Consider the following 13,896-nt stretch of genomic DNA (forward strand, 5'->3'; position numbering starts at 1 on the left):
CCCCCAAAGCAGCATGGACGGAATCATGAGGCTCTTGAAAGAGTTTGGAACCTTCTCGGGTTACAACTGTGAGATCTTCCCATTGAGCCCGCAAGGGGGAGGGGCAGAGCTGGAGGGGCTGCCGTTTAAACAGGCCCGACACAAATTCCACTACCTGGGGATCCAAATCGCCCACGTCTGGACACAGATCCAGAAGTGGAACCTGACCAGTCTGGTGGAGGAAGTAAAGAAGGACCTGCAGAGGTGGGACACACTCCCACTCTCCCTGCCGGGGAGGGTGAAGACGATCAAGATGAATGTACTGCCCAGGTTCCTCTTTTAAACACATTTGGACAGTGATATGGGAAAGCTGGGTACAGAGGGATATGGGCCAAATGCGGGCAATTGGGACGGGTTTGGTGGTAAAAACTGGGCAGCATCGACAAGTTGGGCCGAATGGCCTGTTTCCATGCTGTAAACCGCTTTGATTCTATAACACAGTTGATAAAATTATCATAGTGCTTGTGTGTGTGTATGTTGCCGGGTTGGGGGGGGGGGGGGGCGCGGTGGGGGGGGGGGGGGGGGGGGGGGGGGGCGCGGTGGAGGGGGGGGGTGGTGGAGGCGGGGGGGGGGGGGGGTGGAGGCGGGGGTGGAGGGGGAAGAATCCAAGGATCCCTAATAAGGTCCTACAAACAGAAAGAAACCTGCCAGGTGTGGCCGTCCCAAACCTTCGATACTATCATCGGGCGGCCACAGCAGAAAGAGTGAGAGGCTGTGTAAGGGAGCCGGAAACAGAATGGGTAAGGATAGAGGAGAAAGAACAGTACAGCACAGGAACAGGCCCTTCGGCCCTCCGAGTCAATGCTGAATATGATGCCATGACTAAAAACACAACCTTCTGCCCTTACTCTGTCCGTATCTCTCTATTTGCTCCCTATTCATGGACCCACCCAGATGCCTCTTAAATGTTGCTAATGTGCCTGCTTCCACCATATCCTCTGGCAGCACGTTCCAGGTACCCACCACTCTCTGTGTGAAAAACGTACCCCGCACATCTCCCTTAAACTTTCCCCCTCTCACCCTGAACCTGTGCCCCTTGTAATTGACACTTGCACCCTTGGAAAACGCCTCTGACTATCCGCTCTATCTACGACTCTCATAACTTTGTAGACGTCTATCAGGTCTCCCCTCAGCCTCCGTCTTTCCAGTGAAAACAATCCTAGTTTATTCAACCTCTCCTCATAGCCAACACCCTCGAGACCAGGCAACATCCTGGTGAACCTTCTTTGCACTCTGCCCAAAGCGTCCACCCTTCTGATAAGGGGTGTCTCTCGGTGCCCTGGCCGCAACAGCACTCCCATCCCTGCCAGCCAAGCACTCAACAACCCTAGTGGTAATAGCCACGCTCTGGAACCAGCTAATGCAACACTTCGGCCTGACCGAAATGTCCACTATGGCTCCGTCTGCAACAATCACAATGGATGCCACCTTCAAAAGGTGTCGACAGGATAGGGGGACACGGACGACATACTAGCCACGCTCGAAGAACTGACGGAGAGGTTTCAACTGCCCAAACAGAACAAACTACGACACTGACGAAGCAAAAGCTTTCTCCGTTGGAACGACAGCTCACCCACAGACGCGGGACACTCAATGGTAGAGGAGCTGACTTAGGGAGGGGGAACTCTGGGGACCTGTATGGGTCACTGTTGGAGGAGGCACGTTCCCCGCTGGACGGGACAAGGGTAAAATGGGAGGAAGAACTAGGGATGAAAATTGGGGAGTCTAGAGCGAAGCACTGAACAGGGCAAACTTCACGTGCTCTTGCGCAAGGCTAAGTGATCAAGCCGGAAATGGTGCACAGAGCAGACAACCAGATCCCGAATGAGCTGGGTATTCCCGGAGGTCGAGGACAACTGTGAATGGTCGCAGGGAGGCCCGGCCAACCACACCCACATGGTCTGGGCACGTCCCATTCCTGACATGTTTTGGACAGCCTTCTTCATAATAATATTTCTGATTGTCACAAGTAGGCTTACATTAACACTGTGAAAAGCCCCTAGTTTGCCACATTCCGGCGCCTGTTCGGGTACACAGAGGGAGAATTCAGAATGTCCAATTCACCTAACAGCACGTCTTTCGGGACTTGTGGGAGGAAACCGGAGCACCCGGAGGAAACCCATGTAGACACGGGGAGAACATGCAGACTCCGCACAGACAGTGAACCAGTGGGGAATCGAACCCGGGTCCCTGGAGTTGTGAAGCAACAGTGCTAACCACTGTGCTGCCATGCCGCCCTCGATGCAATATCCAAGGTTGTGGGGGTGAGGGTGGAGCCGAACCCGAGGATGGCAATCTTCGGGGTGTCAGATCAGCCAGAACACTTTATGGGGAGGAGGGCCGACACCCTTGCCTTTACCTCCCTGATTGAATCTGGGACCTCGGCGCCGTGAGGCAGCCGTGCTAAACACCGCGCTACCGTTTTGCCCTGCCACCGTGCTGCCCTTCCAATTTTTATATTCAATGCCCCAGTCGATGAAGGCCAGTAATCCGTCTGCCTTCTTGACTACCTTCTCCACCTGCAAAGCCACTTTCAGTGACCCGTGTACCTGTACACCTAGATCCCCCCGCCTGTCAATACTCTTCAGGGTTCTGCCATTTACTGTATATTTCCCACCAGTATTTAACCTTCCAAAATGCATTACTTCACATTTTTCCAGATTAAACTCCATCTGCCATCTCGCCGCCCAAGTCTCCAAATGATCTAAATCCTGCTGTATCCTCTGACAGTCCTCATTGCTATCCGCAATTCCACCAACCTTTGTGTCGTCCTCAAACTTACTAATCAGACCAGTTACATTTTCCTCCAAATCATTTATATATACTACGAACAGCAAAGGCTCCAGGACTGATCCCTGCGGAACACCACGAGTCACAGCCCTCCAATCAGAAACGCCCCTTCCACTGCTACCCTCTGTCTTATGTCAGCATTGAGTGAGGAGAGGATCCTATTTGCCGATGACGTCCTCCTATCTATAAAAATTCACTGTCGAGAGTCACACCTGAGGGATAGTTGCTCGAGAGATACGGAGAGCCACCGACAATTGTGAACCTGCATTTATTGTGGGAACTGCCTCGAGGAAAGAAAGAAGTGAAGGAAGAAGACTGAGGTGAGGAGAACAAAGAACAGTGTCAGTGGGAGAGAGTTATACGTGGCTCTTATAAATTAAACAGGCAGAAATCTGAAGATAGTGATATTAAAATCTAGATTAATAATTGGCTTAAATGCAATTCAATTTATTTAGTGCAAGTGTGTTCAACTCCAAAGTGTAGAAACAAGTTCACCAATATTAATGAGTGCTGACGACACTGAAATGGAACCCCTGTCCAGGTTTGTGTTCACTCACCGAGGGCTCTGACTCTCGCATCTGCATCATCCCCATGATGTCGTCGAGCACTGTTCTGCAAGCAATATTCTAATGAAAGTACAATCCACACTATACTAACACTTGTCTCATGCACGCCGTCTTAAATTGATCTCTGCTCTGCATCTTGTCTCTCTCACCTTCTCTCGCCTTCTCTACACACTCCCAGAAGCCTGAGAGGCATTCCTCTTTTATAGGTCCGCTCCCCAGCTCCATCTGGTGGTAGAATAAAGTATCACATTAACTCTTCACGTGCCAGGCATTGCACGTAATGTCACAGGTGGCAGGAACCACGAGGCTGAGGGGGAAATCCGTCAAATCATTGCTCCCTCTCGAGGAGTGAATTAGCGTCTGTGACCCTTCTGACATCCGAGGGGTCGTGACCTGCACTTTGAAAAGCCCTGGGTTAAGGGTGAGGGGTTAGTTGTTCGGGTCAAGTGTTCAGGTAAGGATTATGGTTGGGGTTACGTTTTTCAAACAGATTCATTATGAGTCCGGAGCGGAATCCTAATTTTTTATTAAGATCCCAGACTAGAACCCATAATTTGAATTAGGCAAAATCGTGAAGAGATGCCGCTGCCTCAGGGTGACGATGTTGACCAGAAAACAGATTTTATGGTAAAACCAACTTTAATCACAGAATCGAACACATTTGCAACAAATAAATAGCTCACATTAAACAGTTCCTCACCCTTGGGATAGATAAATATTCCCATTCAGCAAATCCATATGGATGAAAATACCATGAGGGAATAATGTGACCAATCAGTTTTACTTGTTTACCTTGAGATATTTCATTAGAAGCAAACTGAATCCTGTCTGTCCACCTTGCTCCACCCCATTAACACTGCTGCCTGCAATCCAAAATCACACCACATTCTAGTGGCCTGTTACGAAAGGTTACTTTGCCTCTGCGAAAATCAATAACACTTTCAAAAAGTCACAATAAAATACAAACTTTAAAATGTCTGATATTCATCACTCGTGAGTATCGCTGGGGTCAGTGGGTCACACCCAAGGGTCAGTTGGTGACACCTGCAGGGTCGGGGGAAACACCCATGGGTGTCAGCGGGTGACGCCCGAGATCTTCCTCGGGCTGTTTCAGTCAGCAACACAAACGAGGTCAAGGGGCAACACCCAGAGGTCAATAGCGGATACCCGCGGGGTTAGTACGGGACAACATGGGGCGAGCCAGCGACACTGGCAGGCTCGATGGGCACGCCAACAACACAGGTGGGACACATGTGGGGTGAGGGAGCGACACATGTGGGGTGAGTAGGCAATGCCCAAGGGCTCACGGGTAACACCCATGATGTTAGAGGCTGGTAACCACACAGCCAGAGGCTAGTACCCGCTGTGTCAGAGGGCACTACACACATGGTCATGGATGAAATCGATCGGTTCACCAGGGGAGTGCCACGGGGTCTGTGAGTGACACGGGTGGGGTCACCGGGTCAAGCAGACAGCAACTGCAACGTCTGTTTTCAACACACACAGGGTCAGTGGGTGACACACACGGGGTCAGTGGGTGACACACGAGGTCAGTGGGTGACACACACGGGGTCAGTGGGTGACACACGGGGTCAGTGGGTGACACACACGGGGTCAGTGGGTGACACACGGGGTCAGTGGGTGACACGGGGTCAGTGATTGACACACACGGGGTCAGTGGGTGACACACGGGGTCAGTGATTGACACACACGGGGTCAGTGGGTGAGACACAGGGTCAGTGGGTGACACACACGGGATCAGTGGGTGACACATACGGGGTCAGTGGGTGACACACGGGGTCAGTGGGTGACACACGGTTTCAGTGATTGACACACACGGGGTCAGTGGATGACACACACGGGGTCAGTGGGTGACACACGGGGTCAGTGGGTGACACGGGGTCAGTGATTGACACACACGGGGTCAGTGGGTGACACACGGGGTCAGTGATTGACACACACGGGGTCAGTGGGTGACACACACGGGGTCAGTGGGTGACACACACGGGGTCAGTGGGTGACACACACGGGGTCTGGGTGACACACGGGGTCAGTGATTGACACACACGGGGTCAGTGGGTGACACACACGGGTCAGTGGGTGACACACACGGGGTCAATGATTGACACACGGGGTCAGTGGGTGACACACACGGGGTCAGTGGGTGACACACACGGGGTCAGTGGGTGCCACACACGGGGTCAGTGATTGACACACACGGGGTCAGTGGGTGACACACACGGGTCAGTGGGTGACACACACGGGGTCAGTGGGTGACACACACGGGGTCAGTGGGTGACACACACGGGGTCAATGGGTGACACACACAGGATCAGTAAAATAATTAAACTGAGAAAAATTTACCCAATATACCTTATCCCACCGGCCCCTTCCAACTCGCCCCACTCCAACACACACAGACATACACACACACACACAGACATACACACAGACGGACACATATACACACAGACGGACACACACACAGGCGGGGACACACAGATGGACACACACACAGACGGGGACACACACACAGACACACACAGACACACACAGATGGACACACACACAGACGGGGACACACACACACACAGACGGGGACACACACACACACAGACGGATACACACACACACAGACGGTCAAACACACACACACACAGACGGACACACACACACACACAGACGGTCAAACACAGACAGACGGACACACGCACACACAGACGGGGACACACACACACACAGACGGTCAAACACACACAGACGGATACACAAACACACAGACAGTCAAACACACACAGACAGACGGACACACAGACGGGGACACACACACACACAGACGGTCAAACACACACACACAGACGGATACACAAACACACAGACAGTCAAACACACACAGACAGACGGACACACAGACGGGGACACACACACACACAGACGGATACACACACACACAGACGGTCAAACACAGACAGACGGACACACACACAGACAGACGGACACACGCACACACAGACGGGGACACACACACACAGACGGACACACACACACACACAGACGGTCAAACACAGACAGACGGACACACGCACACACAGACGGGGACACACACAGACGGTCAAACACACACACACAGACGGATACACAAACACACAGACAGTCAAACACACACAGACAGACGGACACACAGACGGGGACACACACACACACAGACGGATACACACACACACAGACGGGGACACACACACACACAGACGGATACACACACACACAGACGGTCAAACACAGACAGACGGACACACACACAGACAGACGGACACACGCACACACAGACGGGGACACACACACACAGACGGTCAAACACACACAGACAGACGGACAAACACACACAGACAGACGGACACACGCACAGACAGACGAATACACACGCACAGATAGACACACACTCACAGATCGACACACACACACAGACAGACGGACACACGCACACACAGACGGGGACACACACACACAGATGGTCAAACACACACAGACAGACGGTCAAACACACACAGACAGACGGACAAACACACACAGACAGACGGACACACGCACAGACAGACGAATACACACACACAGATAGACACACACACACAGATCGACACACACACACAGACGGACACGCGCACACAGATGGACACGCACACACAGATGGACACACACACACACACAGATGGTCACACACACACAGACGGACACGCGCACACAGACGGACACGCACACACAGACGGACACGCACACACAGATGGAAACACACACAGACGGACACACACACACAGATGGTCACACACACACAGATGGACACACACACACAGACGGACATACATGGACGGACACAAACACACACTGACAACATAGAGGGAAAGGGTGATGGAGAGGGAAGGAAAAAATATAACAAAATAAAAAACATAAAAGATCTCTGATGCCTGATGATGGTTTTCAGGTCAAATCTTTCAGGAGTTCAAGCTTTTGTTTCAATGCTTCTTCCTTCTAAGCGTGAGAGGGTTTTCTCTGCCAAGCTTGTCTACTTTCTTTGTAGATTCAAAATTATTTTGACTATATGGTAAAGATGTGCCAGGCACTCGCTGGTTTTAGAACAATAAAGCAGGCCTTCAGCAGACAGAGACACAGTGAGAGAGAGAACATTCTTCATTCAGGGTCTAATCACTTCTGACAGCTCGCTCAGAAGCATCCCGCAGGAACCAATCACTGGGTGTTGTCAGGCAGAACACTACCCTTGGCCAACCCGCAGGTGGCCAGCCAATCAAACTGACTTCCTCCAACTCTGGTCCTTAAGATTCCCTCGGCGCCTGATTTCTCCTCTCCAAAAATAAAAATCCTGGAACACACTGTCCTGACCAGCAGGCTGCCTCAGCTTAAGTCCACTGCTTAAAGACGCATTCCGGTTATGAGTAATAAAGTAAAACTCAAGAAATGGGAACAAACAAAGTCAACAGGAAGGTCTGGAAGATACCTCTTGACTCAGAGGGATGAAGCATCGTTACAAGGACGGTTCATTCCAAGGTAAGTGATACAAACCACAAATCCATACAGGGGCTGGTTTAGCTCACTCGGCTAAATCGCTGGCTTTTAAAGCAGACCAAGCAGGCCAGCAGCACAGTTCGATTCCCGTAGCAGCCCCCAGGACAGGCGCCGGAATGTGGCGACTAGGGGCTTTTCACAGTAACTTCATTGAAGCCTACTCGTGACAATAAGCGATTTTCATTTTTCATTTTCATACTCCCTTCACCGTTACGTAAGTTCCCAAATTCTTATATCTGCCACTTAACAATTAAACCCGTGACAAAGCATCACAATAATATTGTCCTTTCCACGGACATGACCAATTTTAACATCGAACGGTGGCGAGAATAAACTCCAGCAGAACGATCTTGCATTCCAAGTTTTAAATGTTTCTGTAGACGCGAGTGGATTTTGGTCGGTATAAACTAAGCTTTGTTTATTGTCATGACTTCAAAATGTTGAAGTGCTGATAGCCTCTCTATTCCTGCCTCATCAAACTGTATTGCACTGCCTCACCCCCAGGTCACTGGCATCCGTGACCATTGACGCACTATCAATTACGACGAGACGAGAGTAGGGAGTAATCGAGGCTTTATTACGCAGAGATGTGTAGCCTCCCGCAGCTGCTGTTGAAATGGCTGCAGCTCGGTGAGCACACACATTTATACTCCGCCTAATGGGCGGAGCCAGCAGGCAGGGATCTACCCCCGTACCTGTAGTACAGGGGCCTTACCGTAATACCCTCGTATGCCGTGTATACAATACAACAGTGGTTGTACCACATTCACCCCCTGTTAAAGAAAGAGTCCAGCGGGGATGGTGGAAAACTATTTACATATTGTTTAAAATTTAAGAAAGAGGTTACAAATTTAGACGATCGGGGGCCTTGATCCATCGTCATGAGCGCCGCAGTGCTGGTGACGATTCAAGCGTCGGTTCGGTCGTCGGTGACTCCGGGAGCGTGTCGACCTCATCTTCATCCCCGGGTGGGACCAAGGGGAGGACGGATCGTTCTGGAGCGGGGGCTGTGGTGGGGTGCGTCAGGGGAGGGAGGGTGGCGCCCGGGCAGAGGGAGGGGTGTGTGGGGACCCAGCTGGCCCCAGGACTCTGAGGGAGACCGTGTCCTGGCGGCTGTTGGGGGATGCTACGTAGATGTACTGCGGGTTTGCGTGGTATCCTCTCGACCAATGGGTCGGCCTTTGGAGCTGCAGGTGCTTGCAGAGGAGAACGGGTCCTGGAGCTGCCAGGCACGTTGGGAGCGAAACCCCGGAGGTGGACTTCCTGGGGAAGGCAAAGAGACGTTCATGGGGAGTTTCATAAGTTGCAGTGCACTGGAGCGACCGAATGGAGTGAAGGGTGTCGGGAATGACCTCCTGCTAGCAGGAGGCCGGGAGATATCTTGACCGTAGGGCCAGCTGGACGGCCCACCAGACCGTCCCATTCTACCGCACCACCTGCCCGTTTCCCCGGGGTTGTAGCTGGTCGTCCTGCTCGAGGCAATGCCCTGTTGAGCAGATACTGGCGCAGCTCATAAATGAGGATCCCCGGTCTCTGTGGACGTAGGCGGGGAAGCCGAACAGAGTGTTGAGGGCTTTGATAACGGTGGCGGACATCATATCGGGGCATGGGACGGCGAAGGGGAATCTTGAATATTTGTCGACCACATTAAGAAAGTACGTGTTACGGTCGGTGGAGGGGAGGGGCCCTTTGAAATCCACACTGAGGCGTTCAAAGGGGCGGGAGGCCTTCACCAGGCGCGCACAGTCTGGCCGGTAGAAGTGCGGTTTGCACTTTGCGCAGACCTGGCAGCCTTTGGTGATAACCCTGACTTCCTCGATGGAGTAGAGCAGATTGCGGGCCTTTATGAAGTGATAAAAGCAGATGACCCCTGGGTGACAGATCGTCGTGCAGGGTCCGGAGTCAGTCCACTTGTGCGCTGGCACATGTACCTCGGGATAGGGCATGGGGGGGGGGGGGGGGGGGCTCGTTGAGCTTACTGGGGCGATACAAAATCTCGTAATTGTAGATGGAGAGCTCGACCCTCCACCTCAAGATCTTATCATTTTTGATCTTACCCCGCTGTGTGTTGTTAAACATGAAGGCAACCGACCGTTGGTCAGTGAGGAGAGTGAATCTCCTGCCGGCCAGGTAATGCTTCCAATGCCGCACAGCTTCAACAATGACTTGGGCCTCCTTTTCGACAGAGGAGTGCCGAATTTCGGAGGCATGGAGGGTGCGGGAAAAGAATGCCACGGGCCTGCCTGCCTGGTTGAGGGTGGCGGCTATAGCGACGTCTGATGCATCGCTCTCGACTTGAAAGGGGAGCATCACGTCGGCCACGTGCATCGTGGCCTTGCCGATATTGGCCTTGATACGGTTGAAGGCCTGGTGAGCCTCGGCCATCAGGGGAAATAGAGTGGAGTGGATGAGTGGGCGGGCCTTGTCCGTATAGTTAGGGACCCACCGGGCGTAGATCGAGAAGAACCCCAGGCATCGTTTGTGGACCTTGGGGCAGTGGGGAAGGGGGAGTTCCATGAGGGGGCGATGCGATCAGGGTTGGGCCCTAGAACTCTGTTCTGAACCACATAGCCGAGGATGGCTAATCGGTCCCCGCTGAACACGCACTTCTCCTTGTTGTAGGTTAGGTTGAAGAGTTTGGCGGTGTGGAGGAATTTGGAAAGGTTAACGTCGTGGTCCTGCTGGTCGTGGCCGCAGATGGTGACATTATACAGGTACGGGAAGGTGGCCTGCAATCCGTACCGGTCAACCATTCGGTCCATCTCCCGTTGCAAGACTGAGACCCCATTAGTGACGCCGAAGGGAACCCGAAGGAAATGGTAAAGGCGGCCGTCCGCTTCAAACGCTGTGTTGGGGTGGTCCGCCTTGCGAATACCAATCTGGTGGTCGGCAGATTTCAGGTCCACTGTCGAAAAGACCCGGTACTGTGCAATCTGATTGACCATATCAGATAGGCATCGAGCTGCATGTACCGATTGATGGTCTGACTGTAGTCAATGACCATCCTGTTTTTCTCCCCAGTTTTCACCACTACCACTTGGGCTCTCCAGAGGCTGTTGCTGGCCTCGATAATACCTTCTTGCAGCAGCCGCTGGACCTCAGACCTGATGAAGGTCCTGTCCTGGGCGCTGTACCGTCTGCTCCTGGTGGCAACGGGTTTGCAATCCGGGGTGAGGTTCGCAAACAGGGAAGGTGGGTCGACCTGAAGGGTCGTGAGCCCTCATACAGTCAGGGGAGGTAGGGGCCCGCCAAATTTCAGGGTTCGGCTCGGGAGGTTGCACTGGAAATCCAGGCCGAGTAGCAACGCAGCGCAGAGGTTGGGGAGGACGTAGCGCCGGAAGCCGCTGAACTCTACGCCCTGGATGGTGAGGGTGGCGATGCAGTACCCCCGGATCGCCACAGAGTGGGATCCGGAGACCAGGGAGATTCTCTGGTTGATGGGGTGTACCATGAGGGAGCAGCGCCTTACCGTATCGGGGTGGATGAAGCCCTCAGTGCTCCCGGAGTCCAGAAGGTCTTGTGCCCGTCGACCTTCACTGATGTCGACGCGGTCGCGAGGTTGTGCGGTCGGGACTCGTCGATCGTGATGGATGCCAGACGCGGCTGGTCGGCGGCGGTTGCAGGCGATGAGTGGCCAGATGAGGTACCCGACGGGCAGGGGTCCTGAGGCGGGGAAGATGGCGGCGCCCACAGACACCACGTGTTGTGAGGCGAGCAAGATGGCAGCGCCCACGGGCTGCATGTGTTGTGAGGGGAGCATGATGGCGGCGCCCGAGGGTCGCACATGGGGGGTGCCGGGACAATAGCAGCGACCGAGCGGGCCTGACACACAGCAGCGAAATGTCCTTTCTTCCCGCAGGCCTTGCAGAGCGCGCTCCGTGCCGGGCAGCGTTGTCGGGGGTGTTTTAATTGTCGGCAGAAGTAGCACTTTGGTCCCCCGGGGTTGGTTGGCTGCCGCGTGGCGCAGGCCTGGGGTTGGCTGGGGGAGGTCACTGATGGGGTCCACGGTTGGGTGTCGCTGGTGGGGTCCATGATGTCCAGGAGGGGTGGGCTGCGTGGTCGGGGGCATACGCCTGTCTATTGCGTGAGGCGACTGTGAGCGAGAGCGCTAGTCCACGTGGAATAAAAAGGACGTGAAAACTCAATTCAGCTTCCAAAGATGAACTGACATTAACGATCCTGTTTACTGTCGGTGAAACAAACCATTACTGGGCGGTCAGTCACATAATCAAATCACAGAATAATTGAAAAGATAATAAATTTAGAGTACCCAATTATTTTTTTTCCAATTAAGGAGCAATTTAGCAGGGTCGATTCCTGTCTTGGGTCACTGTCTGTGGGGAGTTTGCACGTTCTCCCTATGTCTGCGTGGATTCCTCCGGGTGCTCCGCTTTCCTCCCACAAGCCCTGAAAGATGCGCTGTTCGATAATTTCGACATTCTGAATTCTCCCTGTGTACCCGAACAGGTGCCGGAATAGAACATAGAACTGTACAGCACAGTACAAGCCCTTCGGCCCACGATGTTGTGCCCAACTAGTCTGAAACTAAGATCAAATCAACCTACTCTCAATCATTCTAGTGCATTCCATATGCCTATCCAATAACCGCTTGAAAGTTCCTAAAATGTCCGACTCCACTACCATAGCTGGGAATGCGTTCCACGCCCCAACCACTCACTGAGTAAAGAACCTACCTCTGACATCCCTCCTATATCTTCCACCATGAACCTTATAGTTATGCCCCCTTGTAACAGCTGCATCCACCCAAGGGAAAAGTCGCTGAACGTCCACTCTATCTATCCCTCTCATCATCTTATACACCTCAATTAAGTCACCTCTCATCCTCCTTCGCTCCAATGAGAAAAACCCTAGCTCCCTCAACCTTTCTTCATAAGACCTACCCTCCAACCCAGGCAGCATCCTGGTAAATCTCCTTTGCACCCTTTCCAATGCTTCCACATCCTTCCTATAATGAGGTGACCAGAACTGCACACAATACTCCAAATGTGGTCTAACCAAGGTCTTGAACAGTTGCAGCATAACCTCACGGCTCTTAAACTCAAACCCCCTGTTAATAAATGCTAACACACTACAGGCTTTCTTCACGGCTCTATCCACTTGGGTGGCAACTTTCAGAGATCTATGGACATGAACTCTGAGATCTCTCTGCTCCTCCACATTCTTCAGAACCCTGCTGTTTTCCCTGCAATCCGCATTCAAATTTGTCCTACCAAAAGGAATCACCTCGCACTTATCAGGGTTAAACTCCATCTGTCACTTTTCAGCCCAGCTCTGCATCCTATCAATGTCTCTTTGCAGCCGACAACAGCCCTCCACATTATCCACTACTCCACCAACCTTGGTGTCATCAGCAAATTTACTAACCCATCATCCAAGTCATGTGGAATGTGGCGACTGGGGGCTTTTCACAGTAACTTCATTGCAGTGTTAATGTAAGCCTACTTCTGACAATAATAAAGATTATTATTATTATACTGTATTCAGATATCTATGGACAAACATGGGTTCCGGGTATAAAGCTGGTCGGCACTTACTCGGAGGAGTAGCTGGTGTGAAAGTCTCTGTAATTAACTTAAATAAACCTATTCATCCTGCGTCCTGGTGTGGACTCCTTCCTTTGGGGGTGGTCACAATGGGTAACGGGGAGAATAGTGTCACAGTTTTGGTTGAAATTGGAAATTCCATTTGTTGCTGGTCTGTTTCTTGTGTAAAGCATTGTGAAGGGTGCATTTGATCAAAGGTACATTTCATCTTGAAAAGCTCCAGCATTCGGACCGTCCTTCTCGGAGAGAAGGTGGCTCAGAGAAGCTGGACAGAGCAGACGGGGAGAAACTGCCCCCCCCTCGTAAAAGGATCAAGAATGAGAGGCTAAAGTGATTTGCAAAAGAAGCAAATGTGATGTGAG

This window comes from Scyliorhinus canicula, chromosome 27 (genome assembly GCF_902713615.1).
Source record: "Scyliorhinus canicula chromosome 27, sScyCan1.1, whole genome shotgun sequence".
NCBI classification, from domain to species: Eukaryota; Metazoa; Chordata; class Chondrichthyes; order Carcharhiniformes; family Scyliorhinidae; genus Scyliorhinus; species Scyliorhinus canicula.